This window comes from Prionailurus viverrinus, chromosome C1 (genome assembly GCF_022837055.1).
Source record: "Prionailurus viverrinus isolate Anna chromosome C1, UM_Priviv_1.0, whole genome shotgun sequence".
NCBI lineage: Eukaryota > Metazoa > Chordata > Mammalia > Carnivora > Felidae > Prionailurus > Prionailurus viverrinus.
Window position 1 is genome coordinate 129,184,159 of NC_062568.1, and position 18,914 is coordinate 129,203,072.

General features: G+C 39.8%; 1 non-coding gene across 1 annotated transcript; it reads right to left on the reverse strand.

The window, feature by feature from the left end:
* Positions 1–17,633: 17,633 nt before the first annotated feature.
* LOC125174138 (U6 spliceosomal RNA) lies at positions 17,634–17,740 on the reverse strand. The gene has a single exon (XR_007155269.1). It is a non-coding gene; the product is annotated as a U6 spliceosomal RNA (small nuclear RNA).
* Positions 17,741–18,914: the final 1,174 nt, after the last annotated feature.

Here is an 18,914-nt window from a genome sequence, read left to right on the forward strand (position 1 = left end):
GACTTTATAATACCCATTCACCAGAGCCTACCCAAGGAAGCAGGGCAAGGTGAGACACAGGCTGAAAGTTATATCAGTCTTTATGAGAAAGACTTGGAGCTCCATCCATCCTCCTCCTCCCTCTGGCTCCCAGAACACTTACAGCTGGATACAGACCCGTTCGGCAGATTTCCATGGGAAGCTCTGGAGTAACTTAGTGGCCCTAGAGAGAAAATACTTTTCCATATTGTCATTTGGAGCTACCCAGCCACAGAGCCCTAGGTGAAACCCACCAATTTCAAGAGTCTGAAATCATACTTGAGAATAGTTTGTCCTTGTTTATACATACTCAAGTGAGACATTTTGGAAAGCTAGAGAATTGGAAAATTGATTAGGCATGGGCCAACTTTGGTTACTATTTGATGGATATTCAAGTTAAAAAAAGTCAAACCTTCAAACCTTTTGTTTTTGTTTATATGTCGGTCCTTGCTGAAATTAAAGCCAAGAGAACAGTAGTGATAAATATCTCAGTCAAAATTGCATGTTTGCTGCCCAGAACGGATGGGCGGTCATCCAATTATTAGTCTGGATCTTTTCCTAAAAACAATTTACCGCTCAAATCTCATTTCTGCTCTGGGAGAGCCCAAAGGTTTTCTAGTGTAGGGGAGGATTTGATAAAATAAGACCAAGGAATTTAGGAGGGAGCAGAGTTGTGACAATTGATTTCTATCGTGATGTGTTTATTCATTTACTTAGCTGATAATTGCTAATATTTTTAGAGCATTTGCTATTCATTAATTCTGTACATATTTATTGAGCACCTATGATGTGTCAGGCACTGTGCTAGGTGTTTGGGATACAAGGATGAGCAAAATTTCAGCTCTCTGGAACTTCTATTCTGGTAGGCAATGAAAGATAATAAGAAACAAAATAGAATAGGTGAGAAGGTGATTACGTTAGTTGGATTCCTTGAGAAACGATTGACAAGATGGGTTAAAAGTAATGGATTTTATTAGGAGAATGGCTGTATGAGAGAAGATGGGGGAGGTAGGCAGAGAGGGCTGGAGCTGGCAAAGCCTGGGAGACTGGTTAGACTGGGGTGCAAGTCTGACTCCAGTGAGGGACAGACAAAAAGAAAGTTGAGTGGAAACAGCCTGATCTGTAGTGCAGCCTAAGTCAGACTGGAAAGGCCATCAGAAAGTCCTGGAGCCAAAGTCAGCTACCAGAGAGGGCCTGTGTCTCCCAGGAACGAGACTGTTTTAGCATTCCTGCTGTACTCAGCCATTAGCTGGGAGTAGCTCCTGATAGGCATGGTCTTGATGCAAACGTAAGGCTGGATTTCAGGGTGCAACAGCTGGGACTCTTTGTCAGTTATGCTCCTGTAGTTGGATGTCTGGGAGGCACATTTTTATGACAGCCATGGTGATAAGTGCAATGGAAAGAAAATAGAGCAAGGGAGAAGAATAAAGTTTGCTAATGAGTAGAAGGTTGCAATTTGGAATTTAGAATGAGTAGGGAGCATTTGAACAAGGCCTCCAAGGAGGGGTGGGAGTCATCTATGAGGATGCCAGTGGGAAGAACATATCCAGGGAAGTCTGTGCAAAAGTCCTAAGGTGAACTATACTTAGCAGAACTATACCTTTTAGGAGGCCCCAGGGCCACTGTGGTTTGTGGTTGGAAATGTAACAGGTTTCAATCCACACAGGGTCCCATAGAACACTGTAAGGACTCTGCTTTTATCCTGTGTGAGGTGAGAAGCCAGGAGATATTTTGAACTGAGAAGTGACATGACCTAGCATATTTTGTAAGGATGGAAGCAGTGATACTAGGTAGGATGCTATTGCTGTAATCCAGTTGAGAAATGGTGGTTGCTTGAGCCAAGGTGATAGCAATGAGCATTTTGGGAATTGGCTGAACTGTAGAACTGACAGGATTTCTCAATATTGAATATGGAGTGTGAGAGAAAGAGAAGAAGATTCATGATAACTCTTTGACTTTTGGACTGAACAAATGGAATTTGCCATCAGTTGAGATAGGGAAGTTGGTGACATAGTTCTGTTTTTACAGAGAGGGTAGATACCAAGTGCTTAGTTTTGGACAGGTCAATGAGTTATCTCATGGAGATGTTGAGGAGAAATTGGATACATGAGTTTGGCGTTCAGGAAAGAAGCCTCAGCTGGCTTTATAAAATATACTATATCTCAGAAAGTAAGCAGGATCAGAAAATATTTAGAATTGTAGTCCACAAAGCAGTATAATCTAGTGAACTAGCATTCATTAAATGTTAACCGTATATTCATAACCAAAGTCAGTCTTTATAAAATAGATATACAATAGAACTCATCTGCTTCCTGATATCTTGTTAAAGCAATTTTAGTGAAGACTTTGTTGTTTGCCAACCAATATAAATGAGTATGGCAAGAGTTAGGAGTTACAAATCAATTACCTGAGCTTAAGGGATATAAGCGATTCTGTGACAGTGTCCTTTCTTAAAATGAATTCACTATCTGGTTGGAGAGGTAAGACATATGCTAGAAACAATTAGGGGACAAAAATAGTAAACAGCTGTCATTGTATTGTGATAAAACAAAGTACTAATGATTGCACTATTTGGGACCAGAGGGTATAGCACAGGGAATATGGTATTGTGTAGCACAAGCAGTAAGTATGAAATGAGTTGAAGAAGATAAAGATTAGTGTAAGCTGCAGAAAAGCCACTGCAGAGAGAAAGCAGAACTTGAAAGCCGAGAAGTCATTTCTAAGTGTGAGAGGGAGGGAAACATAATGTGATAAAGGATCAGAAAGGGGATGGTCCTACCTGGGGCAGAGAGGAGAAATTAAGCAGAAAGAGTGATAGAAGTATACATCCATACATGAAATTTGATGTTTAGGGAAAATGGACTAGAGGAGTGGGAGATGAAAGATCAAATTCATATTTTAAGAGAATAATACTGTTGGCTTCAGAACAGACAGGAATAGGAAAAGATTAGGTAGGAAGGTAGGAGATATGAAATGTGAGTGCCTGTGAAAAGAGTTTATGGGCGCCTGGGTGGTTTACTCGGTTGAGTGTCTGGCTCTTCATTTTTGCTCAGGTCATGATCTCAAGATTTGTGGGATCAAGCCCTACCTCGGGCTCTGTGTTGACGGCATGGAGCCTGCTTGGGATTCTTTCTCTCCCTCTCTCTATGCCCCTGCCCTACCGGCTCGCTCTGTCTCCCTATTTCTCTCTCTTTCTCAAAATAAATAAATAAACTACAAAAAAAAAGTTTAAACATTTGCCAGTGTTCTGCAGAGGGAAAGTCTTCAGGCTTCTTCCTGTCTTTTGGAAGGTCTGAAAACAGAGGTCAAGAAATAGGACAAAATAAGTGGAATAGTACTTACGGTGCTAATTTAAATATTTTGTAACCCCAAAGTGATGGCAATAGGAATGGCTTATAAGGGAGGAAACCAAAAAACATTTCAGTGAGCGTTAACTTGGAGAGAAGAATGAGAATTTATAGGTTCCAAATTAAGTACAAAAGGGAAGCTTAGATTAGAGATTTTGCATTGAAAACCATAGAGAATTAATTTCAAATAAAATAGTGGCAGGAAGAAAATCAAAGGAAACCAAAGGCAGGAAGTAAATATTTCTTGGATATATATGCAAGAAGAGTTTTCTAGAGCTCTTTTGAATGCAGATCCTGTTAAAAAAAAGTGAATGTTCCCTCTCCTTTTGACTCTTTTCTCTCTCATTCTATGTCCTTCTTTCTTTATGACTTCTCAGACTTCTGAAGGCCAGAAATGGTGTCAGCCTAAGGACAGGGAATTTCCTTTTTCATAATGTATGTCTGAAAGAATCGTTAAAAAATCCTGACCCTCAGATTTATTACATATGAACCAGGCCATCTCAATTCTTCTTACCTTTGACTCTTACTCTCTCACATCACTGGGAAATATGGGCTTTTTTGCATCCTATCCTTCTCTAGTAGACCCCAGGGTGGGATTTAATTGCTATACACAAGTAACAAACAGGTATATGAATAGGGGAACTACACAAATCACAAGAGATTCCTGACAATAATTTATTTTCATCGTAGAGTACTCTATATCATTGGGTTGGCAATATACTCATGTCTTTGTTAGGTAATTTGAGCTTTCTGGTTTAGAGGGTAAGTGGGGAAAATGCAATAGGCTTCAAGACAGTCTACAGTGCAGGTGCTTTTCTTACTCGAACCATCCATGGCATTGGACAGACTTGTTCCCTCCTCCTTTCCTTCTTCCCTTGGCCTCTGGGACCCCTGACTCTCTTGATTTACTCTTACCTCCCTGGCATCTCTTTCTTAGCTTTCTTTGCTCGTTCCTTCTCTTTTACACAACCTCTTGAAATTGGAGTGCACCAGGGCTCAGTTGTTGGTGCCTTTTTTTCTCCATTCATCTCTACTCACTCCCCAGGAATCTCATTTAGTCTCATCATAATGCCTTTGATATGCCCAAACTCTGAATTTGTTTGTATCTCCAGGGTAGACTTCTTTTCTAAGGCTGTTACCTCCACCTGAAACTCACTTCCCTCAGAGAGCTATAATGGCTCACTGCCTCACCTTTTTCTGGCCTTTGCCAAGATAGCACCTTCCCAGTGAGGCTTCCCTTGACCACGCTACAGATAATTGCCAAAACCTCTCTCTGGTTCTACCAATTCCTCTCACCTTGTTCTATTTGTTGCCATAGCTCTTTTCATCTTCTATAATACTGTATATTGCACTCTTTTTGTTTGTTTATTACCCGTGTTCTTTTACTAGACGACAACTTCTAGATAGTGAAAAGTTCTGTCTGTATTCTTTTTTTTAATTTTTTTTAACATTTACTCATTTTGAATGGCAGAGAGAGACAGAGCGTGAGTGGGGGAGGGGCAGAGAGAGAGGGAGACACAGAAACAGAAGCAGGCTCCAGGCTCCGAGCTGTCCCCACAGAGCCCGATGCGGTGCTCGAACTCACGGACCACGAGATCATGACCTGAGCCGAAGTCAGCCACTTAACTGACTGAGCCACCCAAGCACCCTGAAAAGTTCTGTCTGTATTCTAAGTGCTTAGAACAGTCCTGGTACCTGTGGACACTCAACAAATAATTGTTGAATGGTGATGATTATGATCTACTGTTTGATTGTCCATTTGTCTCAGGTGCTTTACAGGTCTACTTAATGGGTTTGGAAATCAGCACTCAACACTACTGTACCCAGTAGGCAGTGAAACAGGATTTAATTCTAGGAGTGTCTAGTCTAGTCCCAAAGCTTCATCTCAGTCCACTATATCATCCCATCTCTGTTTTTCCTTAGTTGTAATAGATACCATAGCATGAGGTTTAACCACATATATCGTTATATGCCTAGAATAATATATTATGCATGACAAGCAAATTTGATTATTTTGATGATTTGTGGAATTGATTCTTTAAGATTGGACACAGTCTATAGCTATTTTTCCTTGGCAGCTTGTTTAAAGATGACACTATGATTTTTCTTTAGTGAAGTATTGCAGAAAAAAAATTCTACTAACAGAGAGTAGAAATGTGGTTAAACATGTTGCGTTCTCTTTAAGCATCATACAGCTCTTTCAGGTTGAGTTTCCTAGAATTCCAACAACTGATTTAGTGGAAAGAATATTTAAATTGTTCAATTGTTGGACTTTTGGGAATGAAAGAGGCAGCTGTTTTCAGAACACGGCCTCAAGTTACCTAACAGCCTATCAAAAATAGCCACCAATAAAAAATAACCTATGAATAAACCAAATATATGTAGCAAAATAATCCCCCCAAACCCCAAACACAGTGAAGTTGTTTTATAATTTATTTTCCCTCTCATGTGCACATCACGAGAGAAGTTAATGTTTAACATATTTGGGATGTTATGTTCTAGTTTTCTCTGCTTCAGTTTGTAAATGGACATGAAAATAGTTGGTATCATGAAAAGCATTAGGATCTCTTTAAACCAGGGAAAAGCAAGAGGCTAAACAGCCTGTCATTATCATCCCACCAAGGTAAAGGACTGTAGGTGCCCCAGCACAATTAATTCTCTGCCAGTTTACCACTCACACAGATAAACCTTGAGACACTCATGCCCTTGTACAGTGTGCACCATAGAATAGATGAAAGGACCGTTTAGTTTGAACTTTAAATGTTGTTTTGAGTCAGAGCCTTTGGTGAAGACCGCTGCCTTATTCACTTTCCTTCCTTTGTTTGCAGTGTAAGGAAGTAGCCCTCCCTTCAGCATTGTTTTTAGGTTGGGGTGTTTTAAAAAATGTTCCACTCTGATACCTACCTTCGCTTGCTGCTTTCACTTTTAGCCAGTTGATTCAACGTAATATTTAAAATAGTCCAACCAAAAAGTGTTACTGAAGTTAAAAGTATCTTGAATGGTGTCATGATATGTGATAGCACATTCAAAACTGGGTGTTTAAATGGTCCAGGGTGCTTCTGTGTGTACTCAGCTTTCAGAGTTTGAGAAAGCTCAAACTCAGAAAACTTCTGAGTTAGGAGTTTTCTGAGTTTGAGATTTGCTTTTTGTTTTGAAAAATTTCTTTTTCTTTTTCTTAAGTTTGTGAATGTAGTTGAAAGAGTAATAGATTTTAAGTTTTTTAGCATTTGAGTACTTAGAAATTTGTGCCCTAGATTTGCACAAAGAAATATTGAGTGGGGCTCCTTCAATTTACTGAAAATTTTGCATTTTCTTTTTACTTCCTCCATAAGTTTGAAGTTTGTTTATTTATTTTGAGAGAGAGAGAGAGAGAAAAAGAGAGAGAGAGGGAGAGAGAGAGAGAATGTGTGTGAGCAGGGGAGGGGCAGAGAGAGAGGAGAGAGAGAACCCCAAGCAGGCTCTGTGCTCTCAAGGCAGAGCCTGATGCAGTGCTTGATCTCATGAACCATAAGATCATGACCTGAGCTGAAATCAAGAGTCAGATGCTTAACTGACTGAGCCACCCAGGTGCCCCTCCTTCCTCCATAAGTTTGAATTTCAGTTTTTGTTGGTATAGCAAAATAAATACCCTTCTATCTGTTTTGGGATCATAAATGCAAAGAGAGAGGTTGAAATTGATAATTGAGGGGCAATCCTCCCCATAAAGAAGTCACTGATTCATAGTTTGACTAGACTCCCAAATTTAGACATAGGTATTCCCAGTTCTAATATTTAGACCTCAAATACCTGTATTCCCTAAGAGGTTTCAAAGAACAGTTTTGCCATCACAGGAATGTAATTTGGAAATTGGATATTCAATTATAAAGCAGTGTCACTACTAATTGGAAGTTCAGGTATTCTGGGTTCCGAGTATTCATCTATCCATACATCACACATTGGTTAAACGTCTACTGGCTATGTAACTGACATTGTGCTATGTGCTAGAGACAAATGAATACGACAATGAACGCTTTTTAGTGGAAAAGACAGGAGGTAAACAGAAGACAAGTAAACACTGTGTGAAAAATGCTAGGTCACCAAAGTCAGATTTAGGGCAGAGGGAAGGCCAGAGTTCAGCCAAGTCATTCTAGCAGAGGTGACAGCTGAGCTGAGTGTTTGAGTCTTTTATATTTGGACATTTAGGAGTTAATTAACCAAGAGATCAAGTCAGGGTAGTGGGTGGGGAAGCAAAAGAGAAATTGTACAGTCACAGCTCCTGATTTTCTAGATGGTCATAGACAAAGTGAATAATTTCCTCAGGTACAGATTCCTTAGTGGATGATGGAATGACAAACTTAACAAATTGTCCATGTACACGCTTACAAATCCCCAGTTTATTACTTAAGGTATATGGTGTTCAAAGACTATACATAGGTATTCATATGTATACACATATTATAAATAAATTGATCTATGTATATTTGTTGATGATCCTTAACTAATTCACATACATCAAAATCTTGATTCTCTGCCATTGGAAAGTTAATAAATGTAGGTGGTTTTAGAATCTGAGAGGCATGGGCTTATTTTCCAGATTTTCCACTTACTAGATGAATGAACTTGGAAAAATCACTTCATATCTCAGAGAGTCTGTTTCTTTGTAAACTGATAGTAATAATAGTTGCCATATAATTATTTGCTCAAGGTTAAATGAATATTTAAGTAAAGGTGGTCCCAGAGCATATAGTTACGTAATAAATAGTAACTAATTATTATTATTATTGTTATTACTTAATTATCTTGTTGTATAATAAGAATACTTATTGTATAATAAGAATATATTGTATAATAAGAATAATATTGTATAATAAGAAAGTCTGTTAAATCTTGCAGGCATGTTATTAATTTTTTCAGTGCTCTCACTATTTGCTGAATGGATCTTTCCACACATATAACCTAGTATTTTAATTGACTTGTTCAGGAGAAAGACCAGAATCTCATTCTTCTTCGTGAACCAAGAAGCTATCAGATATGTTCATTTCTAACATGGGAAACTGAGGCATAGATGGATTGACTAATTTGGGCAGGGATCCAATTCATTAAATGGTAACATTCTCTGTCCAGCAGTCTTTCCATTAGACTGACTATGGAAATCTTAGAAGGCTTGGTCTGATTCTTTGTCATTATGGAAATATGTTATAAGCTTATCCAATTAGGTTGGCTTCTAGGCAGAGTCATCACTCTGAAAGTTAGGGTGCAAGCCAGTTATGTTAAAGTGGATTTACATGGCAAAGCAAGAAATGAGCCAGCTGTCAGTGTGTCTGCCCTTCAGTCCACTTCACCATTACGAATGATGCCTTTGAGGTTTTGTTCAGTGACAGATTGGATTCCAGACAATTGTAATTCTAGCTTGAAGATTTTTTGGAAATAAGTGTTTTGAAAGATGCCAACTCAAAGTTTACTTCTGAAATATTTAATGGGTCTCTCTTTGGAGAGATGGATGTTTTGTAAGGGCCAGTGATTTTTTGCATATGCCTTAGATAGACCTCTTAAAATGGAACTTAAGTGAAACAAAACCAAAAACCCAAACATTTTCATTTGGAAGTTTTAATCTGTTTTAGCACAGTATGAAAAAAAAAATCTTTGTTCTTTCATCATTAGATACTCCCCTCTCCCCTTCCTCTTCTTTTGGTGAGATTCTAACTGTGGGATTTAGATTGCTTAATGTGTGCCCAGGGCAAAGACTGAAAGAATTGCATTATGCAGTCATGCAGTGGTGTGGGTGGGGTGGGAATTTAAGAGAACACTAAGTTCCAAGAATTACAGTTGCCACAAACAGATCTGTAGGACCTCCCTTAGGGCTGGAGGTTCCTAAGTCCTTATTTCCTGTGAAAATTGAAGGTCAAGGATAGCCCAAATAGTGGCAGAGACAGCTGCCATTTTATGCCCATATTAGTTGTTCATTATCACTCTTTCAAAAAGAATCTCAGCAACAAAATTGCTCCTTTTAGTATATATCTGATTTTAATCTTGTAACAAAAATATTTTCAGAAGAGAAATTAAAAAACAGTATAAATGAATATTTCCTTCTTTTTAATTTAAAATTTTTACTATTGGAGTACAGTTGACATGTAACATTATATTCTTTCAGATGTACAACATAGTGATTCAGCAGTTTTATACATCACTCAGGGCTCACCATAAGTGTAGTCCCCATACAACGTTATTACAATGTACTGACTATATTCCCTATGCTGTACTTTCCATCGTCTTCATTTATTAATTTTATAAGTGGAAGTTTGTACCTGTTAATCCCCTTCACCTATTTCACCCATACCTCTGGCAGCCACCAGTTTGTTCTCTGTATTTATGAGTGTTTCTGTCTTTGTTGTTGTTGTTAAGTAAAATTCCAAAGAGCAGTCTACTCTGTTCTTCACGGACCTTGGAATTCTTAAAAATGAAATCCTAAGCCATTATGGTACCACAATAGTAATCAGCCCTCTAAAGGCAGTTCTGAATAGGGGAAGAATGGTAATTCAGATGGAAAAGAAGAGTCAAGCCAGATAACTATCGCTGGCTAATTTTGATCAAGGCTTTATTAGCTTACTACGGTTGGCCCCTTTGACATTTGATTTTTATCAAGCTCTATTCTTATTCCCCTGCTTTATTTACATATTGCTTAGAAATGGACAGAAATGAAATAAAAAATCACATCCATTTAGGGTGTGGGGCAGATCTGTTTTCCTTTCTTTGAATTTGCCAAATCTGTGTGTGTGTGTGGAAACAAGAAGATGGATTTTATGAGGGCTTAATGGAGCAAGTATTAGGTTTCCTGGGGTTATTGAAGGTAGTCTACTTCCAACACAGCAGTATAAACACTTTAATTTTTTTGTTGAGTTTTGTGTGACTGCTGGATCTTCTCCCCCTTCCCACAAATCTACCAAGTGCAAATGCACATGCTGACAAATGGAATGCAAACAAATGGTATGCAATGGGTACATGATGGGGGAAACGTACAGAGGGGCTCTTACAGGCCATTACAAATGGTAGCCCCCAAGTGCCAAGTTATTTATAGAGAGGAGGAGCAGTGACTTCTTAACTTAGGGCTCAAAATAAAGAAGGGTTTGTCTACAAAAAAGAATGTAATGATTCAGTTCTGTGCATTTGTTTATTGATGATCACTTTTTCCCCTTAGGTCTTGACATTCCACCAAAGCAAACTGTATGATCTTCCCCTCGGGAACCAACTCAGAGCTTAGCTTTACTTACAAGCTTCATTATACTAAAGAGCAAAATGTTCTAGCTGATTGAATAGATATTACATGGCAGCCCGCTCCCCTCTGTATTTAGGAGAAATATTCAACTCCTACAGAGAAGTCCTAAATGTTAACTGATTCACAGTGTTTTTCCTCCTTTATTTACTATAGAGCAAACCACTGATTTTCCTTCCTCCATCCAATCTTTCTTTCTTTCTTTCTTTCTTTCTTTCTTTCTTTTCTTTTCTTTTCTTTCTTTCTTTCTTTCTTTCTTTCTTTCTTTCTTTCTTTCTTTCCTTCCTTCTCTGTTTCTCTGTTTCTCTCTTTCATATGATGTTTCTCTGTTTCAGGTAAGATCCTGAAATAAACAAAGAACTTTTGACTGATAAGCTGAGCTTCTAAATTTCGCACTTCCATTCTCTTGAAAGGCACCAAGTTCATACCACATTAGAGTTTTACCTTGACGAGGGAGTATGGTAGGGTGCAAGGTAGGAGGGAGTCTAATCTACTAATCATTGAGAATGTTGTGATATCAGGTCATGTGCATGTGGGCTCCTAGGCAAATAGGGAGACAACTGAGGAACTAATTCTTTGGCTCTGGGGCTTCAGAAACTGCTAGACACATCCTGAATAGTCAGGAAACTCACCTTGGTATAGGAGACTGATGAAAAGACTTGTACCTTGGTTTGGAAGGTTGATTAATTATTATAGGAGCGGAGAAGTTTTGTGTGTAAGACTTAACTGTCTTGGATTTGAACCTGAAGAAATCTGATCTCAGATCCTGGGTAAGAGCTATAAAAACCAACAGAGTATAGTGCCATTAGTAGCCTAATAAGAGACTCTAAAGAGCGGGGAGGAGAGGAGCTGCTTTATAGAAGAGGCCACCAAAGGAAGAGCGGAGAAGTCTAACAAAAGACTCAGAGTGTGTGGAGCCTCTCCACCCCCACCCCGGGTCAACAAGAATCGGCAAAGATTGGACCTTTAGGAGTGGAGTGCCCTTCACAGACTGGAGGCTAAAGAGTCAAAGATTACTGCAACTGTCACTATATTCCTGATGATCTCCCTGGCTCTCTAGGACTGATGTGGCCTGGGGAAGAGCTCTCAGCACACAATGGTTACTCCAACATCAAAATGTAAATTCAACATTCTACAGAAGATTTTTTTTCTTTTTTTGAGAGGAAAAACCTGGATTTTTCTAAAGTCATTTTGATAGATATTAAAATAATAGCTGAGTGTCTTTGTTTCCCACAACAATATGACTGGAGCTTTTATACCTTTCTCTGTCAAAAGCTCTTGGTTCTTTCTGCCAAACCAAGGAGTGCTAACACATTTGAATCTTGTAGCCAACATTCTAGCAGCATGCATAATTAATCCTTTATCATGGCCAGTTTTCTTTCTCTTTTTCAAATGTGTACAGAGCTCTTGGTTATTACCTGTATCCTCACTCCCGACAACGAAGTCCACGTGCAGCATGCACGCTGTTCTGCTCTCTTGGGTCTTAGGTTTCAGTAGGGAAAGACAGACATGAGAAAAACAAATGCATGAGCACAGTTTTAGCTGGTGTTAAGTTCTATAGAGAAAACCAAGCAGAACTTTCAGTAGAGTTACTTGTTGGGGGCGGTGGTGGTGATGGGTGGTGAGCTAATTGAGACTAAGCAGTCATGGAAAGCTTCTCTGAGGAGGTAATATTTGAATTATTCCAAGTTGAAAACTCATGGATCTTTATGAATTGGATTCCTTTTTTTATAGTTCTGGACCTTTGAATTTGGCTCAATACTTTGGTTTTTCTCTGCTCTTTCTAAACTAGCCAAACCTTCTTGTGGTTGCCATATAAGCATTTAATAGGTTTGAAAATTGTACATAGGGGAGAGTTGGTTTCTTTTTAAGAATTATAGTAAATATCTCACAGGTAGGGAAAACTGCATCTAGGTAATGGGTAATAGTTAAAAAATAGCCTCATGACTTTAAATAGCCAGACTTTAGCTATGAGCATAGTTATTTGAGAAATAATAGATTTTTTTTTTTTGCCAATGAAAAGTGACTTTGCTTTTAGGAATTTTATATATTTAGACCCATCCCAACATTGTTGGCATGGGAGTTAGGTCTTTTCGATGGCTTCCCAAAGAAGTTACCAAAAAAGTTATCTCGGTCTTTTCAGAATTTAGCGATGTGAAAAGAGAAATGATGTGGGCAATTCCTAAAAATGTTAGAGCCATAGCCTCCTCAGAAAATGTATCCCACCCAATGTCCTCATTGTTAACCCAACTTGCTTGACCTTCTTTTATGTATTTTGACCAGCTACATGGGTAATTGGATTCTGGGGCAAATGTTTCAAGGGTGATAGTTTCTACTCTATAGATTGTGAGGTATCGATGAGCCAGCCAGTGATGCCTTATCTCATTGGTAGGTACCAGTCAGGTGTTGTCCTCATGGCCCCCTTCCTGTGATGCTTCAGGAGACATCCATTAGGGAGAGGATCCAGGGGTTTAATGCCACTACAGGCTTGCCTGGAGGTCATCCTGTTCTGATCTTTCCTCCTCAAGGAATTACATAAAAATATAGCTCCAAGACAGAAAAAATTTAGAGACCCTTTTAAAGCTTATACTAACTAAAAGATAGTGTTTGAATGAGGCCCTGATGTGGTAAACTGTTTGGTTCATTAATGATTCATTCCCATAGATATTTATAGGGAGGGAGCATGGGTAGGTGGGGAGACCCCAAAGCACGATGCAGGTCTGTCACCTGAAAAAGGAAAGGGGCAAGGAAGTAAGGGTTATTTAGGAAGAATTTCAGACCTCAGTGCCATTTTCAGAAAGTGTTGGATAGGTTAGTGGGGAGTTCCTGGACCAAGGTTGCCCATTAGAGGAGTCCTGCATTGAAACCACCTGCTTCTAGTTCTCTTACTGGTTTTAGTCATCCTGGGAGCAGCCGCAGGAAGCACTGCCTCAGAGTGAACAATGAACATCAAAACAGATCTGAAGGTGTGCACCTAGAGACCAACCATGCCCTCTGAGAGAGGTTTTCTTGAAGGGAGCTCTAAATGGTGCACCCAGGGGCCCCACCGCTGACATGCAGGTGTTTATCATGAACAACTCTTGGTGAGGGAGGATAAGTGAGAGGAAAACAGGTTTCTTTTTTGTTTGTTTGTGTATAAATTAGGAGTGTGGCTGCACACTTGATAAAATTGAAATACCTAAGACATCCCCACGGAGACAGGTATACTAGACAGGAGTTGGGAGAAGAAATTTGGGCTGGAAAATCTAATTTTGAAGTCATCATCTTTTATAGATGCTATTTAAAGTCATGGGAATAGAAGAGAAAGTTAGGGGAAAGAATGTAGAGAAAGAAGAAAGTGTCCAAGATTGAGCTCTATGGAAGTCCAGTACTAAGAGGTCAGTACAGGAGGAGAAGCAAGGACACTGGGTAGGAGCAGCCAGAAAGGGAGCTGGAAAGCCAGGAAGGTGTGCAAGATGAGTATTACAAAAGGAAGAACGTGAGACAGTGGCATCGAATGCTGCGTTTTGGGTTAAATTAGGAGAGAATAGAAAGGTGGAGGAGAGAATTGACGCTATGGATGTCTATATTTAGTGTCACAGTGAGTTCCCAGGACAGTTTGGAACAGGCTAAAGAGACAATAACAAATGAAGAAGCGGGGCAACTATGCATTTAAATCTCAAAAAAATGGCCGTTTTTGGAAGCAGGGAGGTAGGGCAGTGGCTGGAAGTGGGTATGGAGACAAAGTTCTTGATTTTAATGACTATAGATATTGGAAAATATTTGTCAGCCAGTGGGAATGATACTAATGGAGGGTGAGCCACAGATTTTGTAAGACAAAGGAGGGGTAGTTAATGAAGAAAAGTCGTTGAAAGAGGAGTCTGGGGCCTGAATGCAGATAGAGGCACTGGCCTTTGCTAAGACAAGTGGGATGGATAATCACTTGTGGTGTAATGTGTGAAACAGCGTCCTTTTCCAGGGCTCTGCAGTGCCTTGCCCCTTGACTTTCTGTTCATCCAGAGGACACTAGAAGGTAGTCTTCATTCTGTGTGGTTACAGGCTCAGCTAGAGATTCTATTACCGGGAGGAAAGACAAATGGGTATTGAAGGACAACTAAGAGTCTTTGACACAAACTCTTTCATTAGAGTTATTTCTAGGTACTATACATTTTTGTTGCTATTGTGAATTATATATATTATTTATACATATTAATTTATTTGTATATATGTTTAAAGTTACATTCCACAATTCTTCTCTCAAACACAGATTTTATCATACCACTTCTCTGCCTCCTTTAATTACACAATAAGGTCCAAACCTCTAGCCTGGCAGTCAAAACCTCTGCAACCTGACCCTGCCTACCTGCTCTCCACACTCCCCATTTTACTCACTATCCCTTGCTATGAGATCCACCTGTGAAGTTACTCAGTCCCTCCTTTCCTCCCCAGCTTTAGAACTTCTCACCCTTCCGAGGCCTGCTGAAAGGACACCTCCTCTCTGAAGCCTTCCTAGATTGATAGAACTAATTTTTCTTTCATGTGGCACCATAGCCCGTACCTACTTTGATTATACTGCTTAATAAATTGTAATCTTAAATGTATCTGGAGATCTGTATGCCCAATAAAACATGACATCTACAAGTTCAGCAAGTGTTTTAATCATCTGGTAGTAAATTCCTATTTGATTCTTAATATCAAATGCATAAAATATATTTCTGGAGAATTTTACTTTATAAGCTTATGAAGGCCATTTGATGACATTGGGCCTGCTTCTTTCACAAAAGGTGACAGTTACAGCAGTTCTTTTGCATTGGACCTAACACTGTTGAGTATTTGGGTAGAAATGTAGCTGTCCCTGCACTATTACCATTTCTTCTTTGTCGCAAGAGCAGATTTTACCCAAAGACGGGCATATTTGTCAGTTAGGAAGTACTGGGTAGCGAGAGAAGGAAGGGGGCGAAATATACTTCTCTTGAACACATGTCTCTTCTTTCCAGTTTGCCTGGCCTGGAAGGACATAAACGTGGGGTCCTGGAGTGTACACCTTAAATTTTGTTGGACTCTCTATCTCCCTCTCTTTACATTCCTAAAGTTGTATAATTATTTAGCAGTTATTATGTGCCAGCTACTTTTTTTTTTTTTTTTAATTTTGAGAGAGTGCAAGCAGGGGAGAGGGGTGGGGGAAGGGAGAGGGAGAGAGCGAGAGAGTGAGAGTGAGAGACAGAGAGAGAGAGAGAGAGAGAGAGAGAGAGAGAGAGAGAGAGAGAATCTTAAGCAGGCTCTGTGCTCAGCATGGAGCTGGATGAGAGGCTGGATCCCATGACCCTGGGATCATGACCTGAGTCAAAATCAAGAGCCAGAAGCTCAACCGACTGGGCCACTCAGGTGCCCCCTGTGCCAGCTGCTTTAAAGTGCTATGACTTTCTAATCTCATTTAATTCTTACAACAGTCCTGTAAGATAGGCACTGTTATTATTTCCATTGGAAATTGAGACCAAATTGGTAAGGAGACTTTGTGCGAAGTCACACACGCAGCCTATGGCAGAGAGAGCTTTGAATCCTTTTTTGCTTGGATTTAGAAACTGAACTCTAAACACTGTGCTCTGAAAACCTGCCTAGGTTAGTTTGGTCCATGTGTATTTCTGTGAGGAAGGCTAACAGCCCCAAGATAGTGATGGAGTAGATTTAAGAGACACCCATGGTGTGTGACTTAGCAGCAGGGCTCAGGTCAAATTTCAGGAAAGATAAAGAGCTTCTTTCAGTGTTTTCCAGATTCTTCTTTCCTGTAGTCTATTTTAATGCTGTCCTGCAGCTGTCCAAACCTCACGCAAGGTTTCTTTTTTTCAAAAGACATAATTTGCATACCACACAATTCACCCATGAAAGTGGCTTTTTAGTAGATTTAGAGGTATGCATCCATCATGGCAATCAATTTTAGAACCTATTTATTACTCCAAAAGGAAACCCATACCCCTTAGCCATCACTCACAATCTCCCTGTAGCCACAGCTCTAGGCAACCACTAATCTATTTTCTGTCTCTAGATTTGTCTATTCTGAACATTTCATATAAATGGAATCATACAATATATGGCTTTTTGTTTCTGACATCTTTTGTTCAGTGTAATTTTTTTAATTAAAAAATTTTTAGTGTTTGTTTACTTTTTTTTAATGTGAAATTTATTGTCAAATTGGTGTCCATACAACACCCAGTGCTTATCCCAACAGGTGCCCTTCTCAATACCCATCACCTACCCTCCCCTCCCACCGCCCCCCCATCAATCCTCAGTTTGTTCTCAGTTTTTTTTAATTTTTTTTTAACGTTTATTTATTTTTGAGACAGAGAGAGACAGAGCATGAACGGGGGAGGGGCAGAGAGAGAGGGAGACAGAATCGGAAGCAGGCTCCAGGCTCTGAGCCATCAGCACAGAGCCCAACGCGGGGCTCGAACTCACGGACCTCGAGATCGTGACCCGGGCTGAAGTCAGACACTTAACTGACTGAGCCACCCAGGCGCCCCCGTTCTCAGTTTTTAAGTCTCTTATGCTTTGGCTCTCTCCCACTCTAACCTCTTTTTTTTTTTCCTTCCCCTCCCCCATGGGTTTCTGTTAAGTTTCTCAGGATCCACATAAGAGTGAAACCATGTGGTATCTGTCTTTCTCTGTATGGCTTATTTCACTCAGCATAACACTCTCCAGTTCCGTCCATGTTGCTACAAAGGGCCATATTTCATTCTTTCTCATTGCTACGTAGTACTCCATTGTGTATATAAACCACAATTTCTTTATCCATTCATCAGTTGATGGACATTTAAGCTCTTTCCATAATTTGGCTATTGTTGAGAGTGCTGCTATAAACATTGGGGTACAAGTGCCCCTATGCAACAGTACTCCTGTATCCCTTGGGTAAATTCCTAGCAGTGCTATTGCTGGGTCATAGGGTAGGTCTATTTTTAATTTTTTGAGGAACCTCCACACTGTTTTCCAGAGCGGCTGCACCAATTTGCATTCCCACCGACAGTGCAAGAGGGTTCCCTTTTCTCAAAAATATGGAACGCTTCACGAATTTGTGAGTCATCCTTGCACAGGGGCCATGCTAATCTTCTCTGTATCGTTCCAATTTTAGTATATGTGCTGCTGAAGCGAGCACAATGTTTGTTTACTTTTGAGAGAGAGAGAGAGCAAGCGAGTGAGTGGGGGAAGTACAGAGAGAGAAGGAGACACAGAATCCAAAGCAGCCTCCAGGCTCTGAGCTGTCAGCACAGAGCCCAACATGGGGCCTGAACTCACGGACCGTGAGATCATGACCTGAGCTGAAGTGGGCTGCGTAACCGATGGAGCCTCCCAGGAGCTCCTCAGTGTAATGTTTTTAAGGTTCATCCATGTTGTACCATATATCGGGACTACAGATCTTTTTGTGGCCATATAATATCCCACAGTTTGGATATACCACATTGTATTTATCTATTCATCAGTTGATGGACGCTTGGGTTGTTTTCTTTTTAGCTCTTATGAATAATGCTGATGTGAATATCACTGAAGGTTTCTTATTCCATCTGTTCAATTTTTCTACTCAGAACTTCCACTTGCTCAAATCTAAGTTCAGAGGCAGGAGAATATCAGAACACTCCAATTATCAGAATTTATACTGAGGTGTAGATGACTAATGTGCTAAGTGCACATTACAAGGGGAGTGTTAGAACTCAAACGAACTTCGAATTGGTGAAATAATTGCAGATAGTTGTTTGTGAAAATGAAGTCTTCCCAGAGTCCTTTTCTCACACTGGCTGCTGCTGCTTACTGTTTTCTCCACACCCACAAAATTCCCAAGGAGGCAGTGTAGCAGTCCCTTCTGAAAAGCTTTGATTCTTTCAACAGTTGTGTGTTTAACCCCCGCTTCATTTTCCTCTGGTCATGTTCTATTTTTCTTCTCTGTAGTGATTGTCCTGGGGCAAATAAAAAGATGTTACTCCGAATTTTGTCATTACTTATAATTGCAATATCTTCATCTCTTCCTACTCCATGATTATCACTTTCTATCTTCTAGCTCACTCATTCTTGAATCATGATTCCAATCATTTGATCCCACTCAGATCTCCAAACCCATTGATCCTACTTCCTTGTCACTGTCACCCTCCTGATGTCTTTTCTTTTTATTTTATAACTTTACTTTTTTAAAAAAATGTTTATTTTATTGAGAGAGAGAGAGAGAGAGAGAATGGGAGAGAGAGAGGCAGAGAGAATTCCAAGTAGGCTGGGTGCTGTCACTGCAGAGCCCAACTCAGGGCTTGAACTCATGAACTATTAGATCATGACCTGAGCTG